Raw genomic sequence first — 19,317 nt, 5'->3', positions numbered from 1 at the left:
ATCCAGGCCGGGATAAAGCATCAAAATGTCTTCGCAAAACTACCATTTTTTATGTATCAACTCTGTACGTTCTTCGTGTTGCTTATAGCGGGAAAATCCAGAGCTTGAAGGATCTGGGCAGCATTTAACTTCTTTAGTGATGAATATGCATAATACATTTTACACCACCAGTACTTCAAACAGAGATTATATAGCCAACGTCAAGATAAAACAATTATGCTTACCAATACGTTACATTTACTCAAAATATGTGTCTTTCTCACACCCACCCCATTAATATGACTATATTGCATAGATATCCTTATCTACAATATAAGTCAAACACCGGAAGAATTCTACCAGCCATCCATCTCCGATTGCTCTTGCACTGTGTCAGCGGACTGCATTCGGCTCCTGCTAACTGGCTAATCCACCGTGCTCGACTTCGTTGCGGGACACGCAGTACCTTGCGCTATCAAAAAAGCCATCAGCCACCCAACGAATTGCATCATGGCTTGGCATAGTCCACTTGGCAATATTTAGTAGAAGATTAGCGAACCGAGCTTTTTTTAATAAAGCGTTATCTGTCCCATGTAGCTAGGTCTACTATTTGCTTAGGATTTGGTCCGATCTTTGCAGAAGGGTGTGCAAAATAAGGGGGCTTATAATGGACAAGGTTAGGTTAAGTTAAGTGTGAACTGTGAACTTCTCTCTTCCTTCTCCTCTTTCAATCCCTTCTCCCCCTTCCCCAGTGCAGGGTGGCCTACCGGGCTCAGCCTGGTTAACCTCCCTGCCTTTCCTTTATGACTTTTCTCTCTCTCTCTCTCTGTCCGGTCTTTGACTTCATTTCAAAATGTTTCTTCTGCTGTCTTCCAAGCATGGTTTCCGAGATTTTAAACACGAACGCTGGAGATTGCAAAGGCTACAGACGAAGTTATGACCCAGAATGTTTAGGGCTGGAATGAGGATTTCTTCTATGTATTTTAACACGAAAGTGCTTTATGCCGTGGTTCACCATGAACTCCCTGTAACGGATGGGACGACGGCGCGAACGCGTGAAGTATTCTCTCTCTCTGGAGGGGGATGGCGCTTCCATCCAGGAGCGGTGAAGTGAAGTACTGCTTCATGACACTAACGAGCGCCGACAGCTGTATTGAAAAACCCCCGTATTCCCCATAACTCCTATATCCAATAACATCATATGACATATAGGAAAAACAGGTTTTTGTATGGGATCCTATATGTTTCATATCTGATTATTTGATATGGGAGTTATGGGGCATATGGATTTTTCAATAGGGAGTGAGCGCTTCGGTAGTCTCAGTGCAGAGGATACACCAACGCGGTGTAGCTTGGTATAGGCAGTGTAGAGTTGACGACGCAGTTTCCGCACATGGTTTGTCTTTCGGGTCCGATTAGGCTGTGACGTCTCGTCGCCTACGTAGTGCAGCTTCAACATGCATCAGCAGTGCTTACACGCCGCCTACTTCTTAGCTTGCGGTGTCACCAACTAAGCAAACTGCTGCGCTAAGCGTCGCAGAAAGGCAACGACGTCGACGGGCGAATCTCACTTTGGTCCGGCGAGAGACAGGACAGCGTGAAGAAGAACGCCTTCGCGCGTTTGCGGCACACGCTGGGAACTCGGCCACTCGCATTCCGGAAGCTGAGCGCGTCGCAACTCAACTGGCAGCCCAAGACACTACGGAGTCGGACCAAAATGCTCGTACCTTCGCCTGTGCGACTCGGCAGCAGGACACCGCTTGCCAACAGGACCCCACTCGCCAAACAAACCAGATACACGGTTGCCGACGCGCAAATTGTGCACCTTTAGCTGCAGCGGATCGTGAGATCATGAAGCAAGCATACGACAGCTTCTGTGAAGACAAGTTTCGCTTTCGCGTTCTGCCGAATCCTATGAAAGAAGGATCAACCATATTTTTTATATATTTTGCTTTTCACCGATATGAGAGTGATGTCGATCGTGATTTGGAATACGTGCCATATGGATTCGCTCTGTATGTCCTGTATGTTTCCAAGTCTCACCACATCTGCCAGCATACCGAAATTGTCCGTAGTAACAAAAGCGCGCCAATAATAACTTTTCCTTGGCTAAAATCAGATGTAGTTTAAACAGGGGAGAACGAAATGCTTATTCCTTGGCGGCGGCTGTGTATCTTTGTCCCAAATTTTGCCCGTATAGAGAACTACAAAAGCTACAGAGATATTGCGAGCAACAGAGGTGTTCTTTAATAACACCACCTCTTTTGTTGCAGTTCGCTCTGGTCACCACAGCTGGGCGTGCACATGAGCTCAGTTAGCTTTGTGGTTGACAAGCACTATGAAGAAGACAGCGTTTTGACGCGTTGGGCTGGTGTGCACCTCACAAATAAAAACACTGGAGCCCACATTGTTAGCTCAGTAGCACGCACTTTTACGTTAAAAGCTGTGTTAAAGGCTTGTGCTCTCTTCTGCTAAGCTATAGTTCGTGGGCCCAATATCCGTCCACTGCAGCCACATCTTAAAATTTGTCAAACGCAAAAAAGAATAGAAGGAAGAATGCTCGTGTGCCAAGAATTCTGTACATGTAATTCGGTACACCGTCGTCAAGACTCGCATAACCATTGTTTCACTTTGGAATGTCAATAATAATCAACAAACTAAGCGCGCACCTGTGCTGACAGTTCGGTCGCGAACGCAGCAACTTAGCCTATTGATCTGTCTGCACAGCTTCCCGCTCTTCCCCCCAAAGCGTCCTCGGTGGCGAACGTAGGCGCGCTGAACTAAGTACGGTTACTCTAGCTCAAAAAGGCACGTGGTAAGGAGAGTCATATTAAACACACAGCTATGTTTCTCAAGTAAATATTTTGATTTCCTCTAATCAGCAAGATTAGAGAACTGGTCGGGATATTCTCCCCTCCTACGAAAATAGAAAACGTAGAGTTTAATTGCTTGGTTATGATTGTTTAAGCAGCGTAAGAAGAAGAGTCTTTGTGGAAATTAGGCCATTCTGTTTTCAAACGTCTCCATTCTCGGATATGTAAATATTGGTAAACAAAGGTAGAGGATCTTATCGTCGCCTATCTTCGCTCATTGATTGACTCATGCTATATATAATCATCTGATACAGCAGACTGTAGAAAAGAACAAAACGACACCGATCACCCGATTTCGCTTGCACGTCTAGTAAGGCAACACACCATAAGAAGGCTTGAGAAATACAGTGCCAACTGAGGAAGCTTTTAAAGAAATTGCCATAATTGTACAGAAATATAATCAATTGAGGAACTTGAAGAATATACTGAGGAGATTGAAAATAGTCACACCAAGACACTCTTTGTTCCTGCCACTTTTTAGTTGATACGGACGATAACGCTGAAACGATGCATTGCTGAATATCATTAGTACTCCAGCGCAGTTAAGTCAACATCGGCATGAAGGACTGACTGTTGGGCTAGTTGGTCTTGAATGACCTTTATCGTAGTTTATCGCAAATTAATGCGGTGTATTAATTTGTGCGAGTCTACCATGAATATAATAGAACAATTGGTAAATTCTCCCAGAGCATTTCTTTGACCCACACACTTGTAGCTTTCCCAAGTAATATACCCTGGCATGCTCGGCGTCCAATCTGGGATAGCTTCAATAGAGTTATAGCTCAGCGGGTTTACGGGTCAGCGGAACGAGCGGGGAATCGGAGACGGCAGCGCAGCGCGGCACGAAAGGAAGAGTTTTAACCAAGCCAGGCCCAGCGATCCCTCGCTCGGTTGAACTGCGTAAAATCCCTATAGTAAGAGTACCGCGATCTACTCTTTCCTCCGCCGTCTCCTCTCCTAAAGCGCTTGTTTTTTTTCTTTATTTTTTGCTTGCGAAAGCAAGTTGACAGTGGCACCCCTAGTAAGTCCACGTTGAAGCTTTCAGGCCGGGCGCGTGACTTTGAACATGGCTCTGAGGCAGAAAAAAATAAATAGAAAGAAGTGAAAGCGTGCGCTATCATCGTCCAATCGGAGATACAGGAGAGAGAGAAGCGGCGTTGATCGAAGGATGGCGGTAATTTTTTTGTACAGGGACTTGAGAACTGAGCGCTTTGCTGAGCTACCTATCGAGCAAGGTGGGAGTTAGCGTCAGCTCGCGGCCAAGCGCTCGCTTCGGGTTCCCGATCGCGCTCGTCCACTCCCAATTGTCGCCAAACGGCCTCGTAGCTGAAACCTCTCGTAGTATACAGAGGTCCTCTTCAATGGTGAAACACATCCCAGGCTTTTTAGCCTGCAGGCGGGCCAGCGCCACGCTTGAATACGACGCCGACGAGATGGGTACGGTGGCTAACAGTAACATAGGCTCTTCGCGCGGGTGATCGCCATGTTCGTTTTGCAAAAATGCTGGTCCCCTGAGTGCGCTCCGCTGGGGAGAGGAAACCAGCGGAGCGAAGAGCCCGCTCCGTAAACACGCTGGCCGCGCCAGCGTAACGAACATGCGCAGTGGCATCGCCGCTTACCCGCTGGGCCCGCTGGCCCGTAAACCCGCTGAGCTATAACTCTCTAACCTTTATATACCAGAAGTTTTGTCGAAGTTTAGAGCGAACGTTTTCCATGCCATCTAGTCGAAGTATAACAGCTTATCTGTAAAAGCCACACGTCTGTCGTGCAGGGATGGTGCGGTGACGTTTTAAGGTATAGAGTTGCTAGTTGTGAACGTTGCGCCTGCAAAAAAAATCAAGCATTTCATTTTTTAGCAATTTTTTTAGAAAGACGCAATGCCCTCAAATGAACATTGCCCTTGTAATTGTCGATAATATATACATTTTCATAGTAAATGCAGCAAGTTTAATCTAAAGCTGCCCACTGGTTGTCGGTTGATAGTATTTTTGCATTTAAGGTGCATTATACTAAGTACTCTGCCCGGACCCCCTTTTGAGAGTGGCTAGTAATTTTTCACGCGGTCGTAATGATGCCGCCATACGCCACTCACACTCGCACTGGATAAATCTGGCACGGTAGAAAAGCAAGGTGCCAAATTTGCAGTAAGTTTCGTTCAATGAATTCACGTCACAAGAACCTGTGAAAGTTTGACCTTGATCTAATCTTTCAAGACACGGAATAAAAAAAAGGTTCACTGGATATTTAGTGGCAAATACGAAAGGAATGCGTTAGCATCAAGTCGCACCTCTGTGAAGTCCCGGATCCATGATTTTAAGCGCGTTTACAACGTTGGAATGTGTTGGTTAGGAGCTCAACCTACACAGAAGTCCTACCTCCTCAAGAAGACAAGTGCAAATGACGGTAGCCCGGACCAGACCGCCGTCAGTTACATATATATATATATATATATATATATATATATATATATCATGTGACCGGCTTACCCACCTGCATACACATACACTTTAATCTACTTTGACATGCTAACACCAACGCATAAAAAGAATTGCTTCGCACGTGACAAAACTTCGTCTTCGGCTCGCGTGTTTCGATTGGCACCTATAGGAGCGCCAGCTCGGTCAGTCGCAGTTAATACGAGCGAACAGTTTTGCGAAACTACAGAATTAGCAGAGATGCGCTTTATCTGACACAGTGCTAGAGATTTTTGCTGAAGAAGCGTATCATCTGGCACAGCAGTAAATTTGTGCACCGTAGGGCATTGTTATCAGGTCAGCTTTATGTTTGACTAATGCTTTTTACAGGCTTCTATAGCGAAGCGTAGACGAGTCATGCAGCACATTTACATTAGTTGTTACAGCTGGCACAAGCAAATAAAAGGGCAATATGCCTGATCTACCACGGAATGTGAATAACACTGTTTTCTTTACATTCATACACAGGGAAAATGGTTTGCTCGCTTACCGCGCGTTCACAGATGCCGCCATTGAAATGGTTCGCTGAAATGTGGACTGGTGGTGGTGGTAAAAGGCATTTATTGAGTGTAAAGAGAGGTGTGGGCCCCCCTGTGGGGCCCTGCATACTGGGTGGGATCCCTAGTCCGGGCCCCCATTAGTCGAAGCCGCCAGCCTGGCTCTCTGGACCAAGTCCTTTTGGGCCTGGAGGTTTGAGCAACCAAGCAGGGCTGCATCCCGGTCCTCTTGGGTAGGGTTGGGGTTGGGGCTCAAATGTGGAAGCGTTAAGTACAACATGCACATTGTTTGGTTCACTTCTGCAAAGCAGTTTCTTCTATTCACTACACGAAGTGATGCCGTGTGGACGCTTAAGCGTCGTCATAGAGCAATCTGGTCAGTGCACTGTCAAAGTTTACACCCATCGGAGCGTAGCCTCGTCGCCAAACAAAAGTCCTCATATATCTTGCGTGCCATTACTTTCTCTGACGCTTCGCGGCCAGTACTTCAGGTCACCAATGGCATGCGCGTTAGAGTCATTAACTTAATCCGGAAACTTAAGCTGTTGTCTGCCTGCGGCACCGATGAGATAAACGCGAAACTTGTGAAAAACACTGAGGTGTACTCTTCCATAATTTTGTCACACATTTTCATGCATTATCTTCAGTGCTCCACTTTGCCACCTGATTGGAAGGTGGGGAAGGTGATTCCCGTCTTTAAATTCAGTAACCAACACTCTGCCTTAAACTACCGACCAATTTCGTTAACAAGTATCTCCTGTAAGATGATTGAGCATGTAATCTATTCTAACCTTATAACATTTCTTGAAACCAACTCATTCTTCAGCAGGTTCCAACATGGCTTTCGTGAGCACCACTCGTGCGAAACTCAGCTTCTGTCCTTTACGCATGATGTCATCTTAGCGCTAGATAATAGAATTCCGGTTGATAGTATGTTTTTAGACTTCGCAAAAGCCTTTGATAAAGTGTCGCACCAACTATTACTACTTAAGCTCAGCACGCCGAACATCGACCCCAATATCCTCAAATGGATAGAATGCTTTCTGACCAACCGCACTCAGTACGTAACAGCTAATGATTGTTCCCCATATCCCTGCGCAGTTAAATCTGACGTTCCGCAAGGATCAGTTTTAGGTCCTTTCCTCTCTTTATCTTATATCAATGACCTTCCGCGTAACATCAAGTCATCCATTAAACTGTTTGCAGATGACTGTGTCAAGTACCGTAGAATAACTAACGAGAACAGCTACCTTCTTCAAGCCGACCTTAATCGCGTCTCTGACTGGTGTCGTGCATGGCTAATGACCCTTAACGTAAATAAATGTAAAAGTATGGCAATTTCGTGTTTTTCTAAAACTTCTGAACCTTTTACCTACACCTTGAATGTAACTAAATTGGAGCAGGTTAGTACTTACAAATACCTTGGTGGTTACACATAAAATGATTTATCATGGCACTCTCACATTAACTACATTACTAACAATGCTTGTCGTACTCTTGGTTACCTTCGCCGAAACTCTCGCCGAGCGCCAGCACACCTTAAACTACAGCTATATCAAACATTAATCCGTCCAAAGCTCGAGTACGCTTCAGCCGTATGGGATCCAGCTCAATCAACGCTAATTGACACCTTAGAATCCGTCCAGAACCGTTCAGCTCGATTTATACTCAATAATTATGCTCGTACTGCCAGTGTCACTTGATGAAATCCACTCTTCACCTTCCAGACCTGGTAATGAGAAGAAGGATTTCCCGTCTCTTGCTTTTTCATAAAATTTTCTTTCATAATCAAGTACTTCGACAGGAATTCATCTCAGAACCTGCTTACTTTTCAACACGTGTTGATCACCCAAATAAAGTAGCCGTTCCTTTGTGCCGAACTAATCTCTTTTTACATTCTTCTCTTCCGAAGACAAGTAGTGAGTGGAATCACCTTCCCTCCTCCATCGCTGCCACTGAGGACCAAGCGTTGTTCAAGTCTGCAGTTACTGCACACTTACTGGTGTAGCTGAAAACTAATGTTGTTTTCCTGTGAATTCGTTTTATTGTTTTGGTTTTTTAATTACATTGTACCCCCCCCCCCCTCTGTAACGCCCTCTGAGTCTTGAGGGTATACTAATAAATAACTAAATAAATAAATAAATTAGCGTTGCATAGCGATATTGACATGAATGTAGCGAGCGCAGAGTGTTCAAGAAAGGAAATGCTGCCTGCAAGACAGATGATTATTATTGTGTGGCGAGAAGCTACGCTCCGAGGCGTGTAAAGCTTTTTTAGAGTGTATTCAGAGCGCCAGGAGCGCGCAATCCTGCACAAGTAGAATGCTTTTCATCGCCACTGGAAGTCCCTACTAGCGCTCGAAGTGAACACCACCCACCCATAGGCACCAGTGTTTCGCAGCGCATGCGTGGTGAAGCGAAGCGTGCCTTCACAAAGCACTCCGTGCGGGCTTCAAACCGTGGTTCGGGAAGGAAACTCCGCCGCGGCGAGTGGCGGAAAGACACGCCACGATGCTATCTGCTTTTTGCTGAATAACAACGAATCGCTCATGCGGAATGTGCGACGACGGCGCAGATAGCCGATCGGCAGCTGTGTTTGTCGCACCCTTCATTCATTATACAATCTCTCCGCACGTACACGCCACGGAGCAGCGTGCGTGCGGTGAGCGCCAAAATAAAAGTTGTAGAGTGGACGCTTTCGCTTTTTTTTTCTTTAATGCGGCTCAGACGTCATACGAACTCAAAACAAGTGCTTTACGGACATGCGCACGCTTTCCCTGCTGCCCCGGCAGCTGAACTTGAAAAGATCACCGTGGAAGCCTGATCTCGGTTCTTGTGGAGGGAGTTCGCTACAGCGTTTTCAGGATGAAAGTGCATTCCGTCGAACGAAGCTCAGAGAAGCCTTTTGGGCCCTAATAGCTTTGTACAGGTAATTGGCCAGATTTACTCGGCAGATTTGAAGCTGTCGCACATTTTAGAAATAGTATGGGATGCCACAGTCACGAAGATTGCAGAAGTCCGTGTTCCACAACGCAAGTCACAACCATGTCATTGTTTGCAAGGCTGACTTGTGGGGTCCGTACACACAAGAACAACGTCACATCGCTAAATTCGTAAGTTCTCAACACCTTTACAATCCGTACGTAATTTCATAAACGCAATGTATGTGCATTTTATTTATGTAATTGCTCTGCGTAGTGTTTATGGAACCGAATTCTCAAATCTAGCAGAAACAGAATACACAACGATTTGACAGATCCCTGTCACCGCAGTTTTAATCGCCGGCATAGCTAATCGTGCCTCTGGAAGCCCCACTCTAAAAGACTCTGCATGTACCCACCCAATGGGCCTGATATTACGGTAGTCTTGTTTAGTATCTGTGCCGACAACTATGTCTCGTTATAAAAGTCAGGGATCAGCGACAGACTGCTAATATATGCTGTAAGATGATACGTAGCCGTGGCGGACGTTGCAAATTAGCGAGATTCACCAATACAACTATGCATTCATGCCTTATAAAACATTGTGGTTGCAATTTTTCTTTTTTATCTCCTTACACTTATTTACTTCAGAAGCCCCACGACACGGTATTACACAAGGGGTGGCTGTACAGAAATAAACAATAAAATAATCAAGATTGCGTCAAGAGGTACTCAGTCACACTCATGGTAAATTTACGGTGAATGTTGCACTCATAAGTACTTAAATTCTCCTGCGAAGTGTATTACTCTTCCAGCAAATGTTTCCGCACTGTAGAAAAATGCAGTACCGAAAAACATTGTTTGGAACAGCAGTGTATTTCACAGAAGATAGCAAGTTAGTATTTCTTGAAACTGGTGCTACTCACGGGCTTTCTGTCATAACGTTATACTTTTAGTGCTGGCTCACCTTAATTCTTTAATTTCAACATTCCCTGTAAGTTCAACAATTAAAAGAAGTTATATAGTGAAATTTTGTTATTTAGTAGTCGTACTTGAGATCCCGCAAATGGTGATGTTCGCTGCTGCTATAAAGTGGTCATTCGCTAAAGTAACAGGAAATAAAGGGTCTGGGAACAGAAGACCGCATTTTCGTGTTTCCCAGGACGAGTGTTTTCTGTACAAAACGAACAGCGTCAATCACAATACAAAAACCATTCATATTAACCACTTTATTCTTTCCCTCCTCATCAGAGCTGAAGTTGTTGCAGCAAAAAGTAGATACGTTTTCGGTGAAATCGCCCAGACAAGGGGACATTCCCTTCCAGGAAAGAAATAATTGATGGGATACCTTGTTGGTACATGACAGGGTGTGTAATGTCTCGCGATTACCATCTGCTAACAATGGTACGAACGTTATTGTTCAGAGGCTTTTTAAATAAACATTATCAAGGCGAACCATATCGCTACATTATGTCTATGCAGAAGGTGCATTTGCCAGAGGAGAGGCTTTTCGGATACGTCCCTTCATTCGCTTTTGTCGCGAACTCTGTGCTTTACGCCGAATTTCTCTTTTTACATACTTGTACAGCGAACATGTCACGGCGCCTACGAATTCGTCACCCATGGTAGACACGTGGTTAGTAATTGCTGCTGATGACATCACCTTTCGATTTCGCATTCTTTTGTTTGCGTTTCAATTCTACCCAAGTAGTTCACTGCAGTTGCTCAGTACCTATGACGCTCTTCTGCTATGGAAGGAGTCTTGGATTCAGTGCCTGGCCCCCAATTGTTGTAGTGGAGTGAAAAATTGCTCGTCTACCGTGCTTTGGGTTCAGCATACAGACCAAGTGCAACGTAATTTCACTTTGGCTAAATTGCCTATAAATGAGTAGTATATGTTACTGAATCAGTCATGGCAGCACCGGATGACTGGTAATTGTTCAATTTTCTTATTAGCAGCCTTTAAGTAGCACCGCACAGTTAAGGACGGCACAAAGAGCGATGGAACGATAAACGTTAGGCCTAACGTTAAGAGACAGGAAGAGAGCGGCGTGGGTCAGAGAGCTAACGGGGATAGGCATGTAATGCCTAGGGTAGACAACCCGTGGACCCTTAGACTTACTGAATGGGTGCCAAGGGAAGATAAGCGCAGTCGAGGATGGCAGCAAACTAGGTGGGGTGATGAAATTATGAAATTTGCAGGCGCAAATTGGAATCAGCTAGCGCAAGACAGGGGTAATTGGAGATGGCATGGAGAGACCTCCGTCCTGCAGCGGGCATACATATATAATGATGATGATTAAGTAGCACCTAAGCAGACAACACGCCAACCTGGTTGTTAGTGATTATGACGTGAGCCCAGAACGTCGCCCTACATTGTGTACACATTTGAGATTTGCTTGCAATGAGCGCAACACCAAAAATTATATATTTAAAGGACTTAACAAGCACAGGGTTACTCTAATGCAAGCGGGACCTAATAACTTCGCAGGCGCGATGATGATGCTTAATGGAATTGGGGCAAGGTACTGATTGTGAAGACAGGGGTAATTGGAGATCGCAGGGAGAGGCCTTCGTCCTGCAGTGGACATAAATATAGGCTGATGAGGATGATGATGATGATGATGATGACTGATTGTGAGCACTTCGCGGACAGCCTTGATGTTGTGCTCTGCATCTATTCCACACATGTTCACTAGAGCAGCCGACGACCCACTGTGCCGTTTACCACACACTGCGAGGAGCTAGACCACGATGTTCATCTCCGGGGCCTCAGCTGAACCAACCGCAAACCCAATAGCACCTTCAGGATACTGGTGTCCTCAATGACAACAATACGACTTACCACACTCCTTTGAGATGATTGTTTAGCTTGTCGGTGGGCTTCAAGGCAGAATATGCGCCGAACGCTCACGTGGATGTTATCCTTCTTAAAAGGGCCCCTGCTGCATGCAGCGCCTCGCAGAGTGTAGTACGCCACGAGTGGCGCCTAATATCGGATACCATACTGAGGAACCCCGCGTGCTGAATCATGCGCCACTTTCACTTTCGGTGACTGGTAATGGCAACGGTTTTAGAGCGAAACTGACTATGGCTAGGATCCGGGATTTTATGGTGTCCGCGCAGAAAAACTCTCTCCTAAAAGGTGAGAGTGAAAGAGCCAACAAAAAAAGCAACCGCATGTCACCGCTCGCGTCGGAGCTTGGTTTAACGGCCACCTGTGTCTAAAATGATGTGTCTCTCTGAATCTATGACGTAGTGCGTGGCGTAGGGTGCGCTTGATAAGGCGACCAGGGCCGGCGCCGCTCGGCGCAACCGCGCGAACGCGCTCGTGCCACTGCTCACGCGTTCGTCGTCGTCTCCTTCCACAGCTGGCTCCGTTGCGCTCATCATTGCAGCGTAGGATTTCACTTCTCTTCTGTCGTCGAATGGGGAGGCCGCGTTTACGGGGGTATGTGCCATTGCTTAAGGAGGTGTGTCGTCTTACGTCACGGACAGATTTAATAGCAGAGGTGATACGCAAATGTGTGTGCGTACTTTTCGTCACGATGACCACCGATCAGGACAATAAATATGTTCTTACCTTTGTTTAAAATTCTGTGTCGCCTCTGCGTCGTGTGCTAAACAGCTTCGCTGGTCATCCGCCTTCACCGAGTGGAATGGCTCATGAATGTTTTCTTGTTTTTGTAGCGTTAGCTACACTGGCCTAGCCAAGCCCGTTTCGCGTGGCACATCAAGAGCCGTGCTGCGCATGCGCAAGGATCAGTGATGTCACACGGCTTGCGCACCACCGGAGCCACCGGAGCCGGCACCTCTCGCGCACTCCGCCGCCGCCGCGCGCGACTCACCGTCGCCGGTCTGCGCATTCCAGAGGAGTGACGTCGTAGCCGTGGTAGACGCACTGGCGTCGGCGCGCGCTCGCTCGCTGTGCAGTCGCCGTCTGACACTGCGCTGGAGCCGCTGCGCTTCTGACTGGCGTTTGCCAGTGTGGTATAGCCATGGAGAAGGAGAGCGCAAATGCTGCTCAACAGCGCAGAACGGAGAAGCTTAGACTCATCGGATCCTGAAGTAGTTGCCTGGCAATTAGCGGTTGAGCGTAGGAGGAATGAATACATGTGCCACATAATACGTATACCGCGAGTGTGTCATTGGAGCAGCAGTAAGCATGACAATCAAGCTAATCCTTGACAATCTAGGCAACCAGGAAAGCTAAGAATAATCTTTCTTGTGTTCTTTAGTTCCAGCATTAAAAACGTCTATCCTGGTGAGCATTTCGCGATGCACACACTCATGTATCAAATGTAAATTTTGACTTAGATCTTTCTTTATATGGACACTATATGAACTAGGCTTTCTACAGGACCGAAAATTTTGTTGCAGTTAACCTTTAAATAGCTCCCCGTCTCCAGAATTATTCCGGCGTATTCCATTACGATGTTATCGATAATCACTGTGCAATTTCGGGACCGTAAACTCCATTATGTGAATTTCGTATAGCTTATCCAAGCTAGATTATAACATGGCGTAGTGCTGCATGTGGCGACCCCTTATCTGTTTTTGTTTCGGATGCGGCAAGCTAAATATTACGTGTTCCATAGAACTGTTGCTTTTCTCGCTCGGCTGCCAGCGGACATTTGTGAGGTCGAACGTTTGCGGCTGAGTTCATTGTAAGCACAGGAGTTTGCACAGCACGCAATGTTTTATCTAACTATGAGGCTTAACCTGCACTATAGGCGGTGGGATTATGAGTCACGCTGTAGAGGCGGGGCGTAGTCTCGGAGTGTTTTCGCATATTGGCCATGCTTCAACGCCGCTGCAGCGGCAGCTTATAATATCCACGAGTTCCTGATCGACCGCAGAACACAGCATGCACATTTGCATGGTTTGCATGCAGTCTAAACAAGTGCCGGTTAGCTCGAGCTGCAATAAAGACTTTCCCCCGTATTTGTTTCAGTTTGCCAACGCAAGGCGTTCACTAATTGTCGGCAGAGCGCACGCACACTTTTGTAGGCAGTGAATAATCGCTTGGCGAAGTGCAAGTACTGCCACAATGGCACCGACATGGAAGAGAAAATTGAGATTGCTTAATTCCTTCACTACAATTTCTGCAAGTATCGGCAACCCTTACTTTTTCAGGACCGAGGGCCTGTTTATCGAACATACGTATGCTAACCATAGTAGTCTGGCATGCTATCTATATATCCGGGGGAAATTATTCATGCAGCATTGTTCCAATTGCATTACTGTACATATTGCGTAACACTGCAAGCAGCAGGCCTTTCTTAAATCAAGCTTTGAACGTTTCTTTAGTTTTAACTCGTTTTATCATATTTTTGCTAATGCTACGCTACACAAAACGGGATGAAAAGTAAAGAGGGATTCGGATAAAGACAGGTTGTTAGATATGCTTTCTGCCTCCACTTGTGGGTAACTGCGCAAAGCCTAATGTGATAAACGATACGCTTCCACCACTGGAACTATCGGAAATTTGAATGAAGAAAGTTTGCGCCAGGAGTGTGATAAGCAAACTTCGCTCTAACGGCATATTCCATACATAACTATCTGGCTAAGTGCCAACACTAAGCATTATTTTCAATGGTGCTTTGGCATACTTGGCAAAATTTTTTCCTTGTAATTCTTGTGCCCGGCAGTGTATTTATAAAAAAAACATTTTCCTTACTCTCCTCTGTACAGCCCACGGAAAAGCTCGCTCAGTCGCTACCATGTCAAACGCCCTTAACATGAGCTGTGCATTCAACTACTGATGCTTCGCTGGTCCCTGTAGCAACAGAGAGCAATGGCTCTACTGAACTTGTCTGCAGCCAGTAGCTTTCGCTAAAATCTTTTATTTAAACTGATGAGGTTTGACGTCCTCAAACTGCACAGAGGGTTTAGGCAATACCTTACGGAGGGCCTGTGATTAATTTTGACCACATGGAGTTATTTATTAGTTACTTAATGCACAATCCAGGAGCTTCTTTTTTTGCATTTCTTTCTCATTGGAATGCGCCGGCCATGGTCGGGAATCCTACCCACGAACTCGTGCTTGGCAGCCCGCCGTCGTAGCCACTGAGGCAACTGCTGCGGATAAAGCCATTCACACTCCACCCCACATAATTTCGTGTGCAAGTAGGTCCATGAATACTTCGTGCTTCCCATCTCCCCATCTTCCTTCTCCCGACTGCCATTGGGTTATTTATCTTCTCCCTCAGCCTCAGTACACAGTAGTGAACTCAATGTTTACTTCTGGCTCACCCCCTTTCTCATTTCCTGTCTCATTCTCTCTTCCGTCCTTACCACTGACATTGACAGCGCAGGCAATGCAGGTTAGGAGCTCGCTTCTGGGAAGAGTAATGACGTCCTGAATAAGCAGGTTGCTCCCTGCTCCAGAAAACTAGACGCCCCAAAAAGAGAAAGCAGCGTAAGAGATGCTAGTGATTACAATTGTACCGGCGAGCAAGCGTGACGCGTGTGTCGGCAGGCGGCGAAGCGTGGAACGAAACAGGCAAGAAGGCAGTGTTGCGCCTGAGTGGTGTACGCAAAAGTGATTGTTATTCGATCTGCGACAGGTGCAGTGGCAACAAGACCGATATCCTTTCTAGGTAAGTTGAGCGGGACATTCAATACCACTCGCCGTTAGGGATCCGCCGTTTGTGACTCGGTGCAAAGATGCCTACTGGAGCGCCGAACAGGGCAGGTGGATTTGTGCATTACACTTTGATACCTTTAGCTTGCTATTAGTTTTAAATTTCTACTTTCTCTTGGAATCCGGCCCCTCGGTTTCCCTTAACCGAGAGGCCCGATATTCGTTAGTCTCAACCTTATGAAGCGAACAGGTAAGGAAGCCAAGGAAAGCACAGGGAAAATTATTTGTTCTTTTTAATTCAAGTGGGGAAATGATAACGTAAATGAAACTGAAACGGGAAGGGGAAAAACAACTTGCCGCTGGTGGTAGCCGAATGCACAATCTCCGCATTACGCGTATGTGCTTGTGTTCTGTTGGGTTCAGTCGTGAAATGGCACTTTGGCGCAGTCATTGACAGAATAGAGACCGCAACAATGTGGATAGTGCTCACTACATTCGAAATTTCGCCCAATCGGCCATATTTTTCGATGTCTGAAATGGATGAAGATATCAACTATAATTTACCTCAAGACATCAAGCCTCTTTAACTTCCCAAATTTGTCGCTCAGAAGTTTGGGAAGACGCTGGAGGAGATTTACCTTAAAAGTGACAGTCGCGCTGAAACTCAAAAGCCACTTGTGCAGGCGTTCGTTCAGGACTTTACTGCAGGAAGACTCTCCCATGAAGCAGACCTTCGAGAAATGCTACACCAGCAGCAGTATGCTGAGTGAGTACAGCAACTCATGGAAAAGCTTATCGCTGTCACCCAAGCCCAGCAAAATCCGAACAAGGAGATGATAAAGCCTGATTCATTTGATGGGAAGAGCTGAAGCCTAGATACTGACATCCAGTCATACGAGCAAGAGGTCGAGGACTACCCGTGACACAAACCCGGCGAGTGCATCAGGAACATGCGTCTCTTTCTGACAGGATTGCCCATGAAGGGGTACGAGCTCAATTACGCTGGACATGTGATTGACATAAGGCATGAATGAAAAGCGAGCTTTCTGGCAGCTATGGACGAAAACCGTGTTCAAATGTGGGACAGGACGATTGTTATAAATATAATTCAGGGAAGCCCCTGGAGTGTTTTTACTAGAAGAGAGTGCTGGGACACCCCGGAAACAGAAAGCAGCGTAAGAGACGCTAGTGATTGCAATTACACCGGCGAACAAGTGTGGCGCGATTAGGCAGGGGGCGAAGCGTGCAATTAATCTGGTAAAAGGGCACTTTTGCATGTAATGGTGTGCACAAAAGTGATTGTTATTCAATTTACGAAAGATGGCGTGGCAAGGAGACCGATACATTTCCAGGTAAGTTGAGCGGGACGTTCAGCTCAGATTGGCTTTGGTATCCATCTTTTCTGACTCGGTCCAATGATGTCTACTGGATCGTCGAACTGGATAGGTTGATTTGTGCCTTGCGATGTAACATATTTAGCTTGTTATCACGTTTCAATTCCTGCTTACTTTTGTGCTTCAGTTACTCTCTTTTGTTACTGCGGTATATTGGAACAATCTAAAAACATTTTTGCTGTCCTGCCTAGTTTTTTTTTTTTTTACAATGACCGACACATTCCGTTCGCTCTACCCAACCAAATGTTTGACTATTAGCTTACGCATTCAAGGAAGCTGCGTGCGACTGTTGTGCATGAAAGTTACACTTCTTTGTTCTGTTTCTGTTTTCCAAACCCTCTGGCAGTTCTCTTGATTGAATGCTCAATATAGTACTACACAATGACGACGTGGTCAGAAAGCGTTGGCGAACGAAGTGCTCGAAGAGTATGGCCACGTTGCAGGCTACGTCGGCGGCCGCACGAATTGAAGAGTGATCACTTAACTACTAGAAACTCGCGGGCTTTCTTCTTCTGTTTAACCCATTCAGTATATTCCCAACAGCGCAGCTCGTTTCGACGAACTGTTGCAGTCCGGCATCGCAGACTGTGGCGGCCTATCTCCCTTTTTGGTCTTGGGGTGCGCAGGCCAATGAGAAAGTCAACACATGTTCCTGAAGGTGTGAGTCAGCTGTGCGGGGCTCGGAAACTTTGAACCATGTGACTGACTAAGGAAAGGTGGCTTAGCAACAACAAAAAAAGAACGTCACTGCGAAGGAATGAAACAAGCGCTCATTGCAAAATAGTGGAGGATGTCGTGGAGTTGTATAAGCTCGCAGTTTGCCGGGAGAAGTAAGCGATTCTTTCTTTTTGCAAACTAAAGCAGCAAAAAAGCCTCATCGAGAACTAGCGGTCGCCAACAAACAAGGCTGTTTGCTCAACCGTCTGAGCACTACGGAGACCACTCCGCGTCAGCCTTGGACTCGCAGTCGATTGTTTCGCAGTCGTATAAATAAACCGGGATTGGCGGAGCCTTCTTGGTGATGGTTCGTGCACCTGATGTAGGAGTTTGGGGCTTCTACGCCTTCAGTTGGGCTGAAGAATCTTGTAGCCTTCGACAGAGTCAGGTGTCTTTTTTCGGTAGATGGCACCGTAGAGCTCCATGGTGCAAGAGAGGCCATTGGTACCTGCTATGACTTTGGTAAAAATGAATGATCGATAGCGTACACGTGTATACATGAGATTGGCTTGCAGTGATAGCTCGTTGTATTTCGTTAAATCCACAAATGCATGTTAAATACAGCCATGCGTCTGTGTTGAGCGCGTGTTCTTTACGCGCGTGTTGAGCGCGTGTTCTGACTCTACCTACGCGTGTCAATGTAAAACCCTTTTAAGTGTAGTTCCTGCTGTCTAATGTATTAATGCTTTATTAACGCAAGTATTACGAGGTTCTCCTTAGCGATGTTTGCATCAAAAAAGATCAATTCAGGCGGTATGCGGTTGTTCAGGGAAAATAAGACACTAGAGCTGTGCTATAGTGCTAAACAAAAAGCACCTACACGTTAAAAGCATTCTTGGAATTTCGAAAAGAAGCACAAACTTCCTTCCATGGTCTGTCAAGCACGTAATAATGTTTTATGGCAGTGCGGCGGAAAGAGTAAAATTTAGCTGGGTAACCTGAGCAGAAAACTTGGAAGGCCAGACATATAAAGGCGCAAGAAGTTTAACTGCTTTCACAGTGTAGCACTTAGGCGAAACACTTGTTCATTGCACCGAGTGTGGATTAAAAAGAGCGAGTGTTCAGCAGCAGTGTTACAATTTGTGGCGTTTTGTGTCGTGAGCAAGGTAAAACTTGAGAACTAGTCAAGGCGTGACTAAGCTAGGTTTGATACTGAGTTTGAGTTGACCACACAGAGATTCTTTTCGTGAATGAGCATAAGTTTTGAAATATTTGTTGTTTTTTTCTGTACAGGCATATCTGCGGTCTCTAGTTACGTCCGTGGATATTTTGTATTTGGGTTTTGCGTGGCTATGTTCTCAGTTGCGAGATTTAGTAAAATACTTGATTGCTCATATTTGTTATTTTCACGTTACCCGGTGTCAGTTCTCACTGCCCATGCCCTCTCGCATATATTCGGTCAAACGTCTCGGTTTGTTCTTTGTTATTATTTATTTTACTGGGAATTTTTTAGCGCGATCTCATCATTTGAAGCGATTCGGCATGAACTTGAGCGCCCGACTGTCTAGCGTTTTAAAAAGCGAGCGTAAAGTTTGCCTACTTCTTCCTGTTTTGTGAATGCTAGTGTCAGTCATTCCCTCAACCAGACATTTTGTCAACGCATATGGGTAACAGTTGGAACCACTGCAATCTTGGCAAGTTGTAAAGAAGTCAGTTTTTTAATGAACTGTTTTGGCCTGCCGAAGTCAGTGCCTCAGTGTGCTTACTACACGAAGTGTGAAACAGCTTTATTTTTTTACCTGGTGTGGTGTAGAGTGTTCTATGCTCGTGCGCGAGTGTCTTGTATCCCTCCGTGCCTGTACCTGTATTCACATTACCCATCATAAGCGTCTTCTCTTGTTATTTTGGTTATCGTGTATCATCCACGGTTTGAATGA

General features: G+C 45.8%; 1 protein-coding gene across 3 annotated transcripts in view; it reads left to right on the top strand.

Annotated features, from left to right (window-relative positions):
* LOC119445522 (monocarboxylate transporter 2-like) overlaps window positions 1-19,317 on the top strand; it is an 87,497-nt gene that overhangs the window by 54,687 nt on the left and 13,493 nt on the right. The gene's annotated exons all lie outside the window — the stretch shown is intronic.

This window comes from Dermacentor silvarum, chromosome 3 (assembly GCF_013339745.2).
Source record: "Dermacentor silvarum isolate Dsil-2018 chromosome 3, BIME_Dsil_1.4, whole genome shotgun sequence".
Lineage (NCBI taxonomy): Eukaryota > Metazoa > Arthropoda > Arachnida > Ixodida > Ixodidae > Dermacentor > Dermacentor silvarum.
Note: the sequence above shows the minus strand (reverse complement) of the source record. Positions and strands in the feature narration are given on the sequence as shown.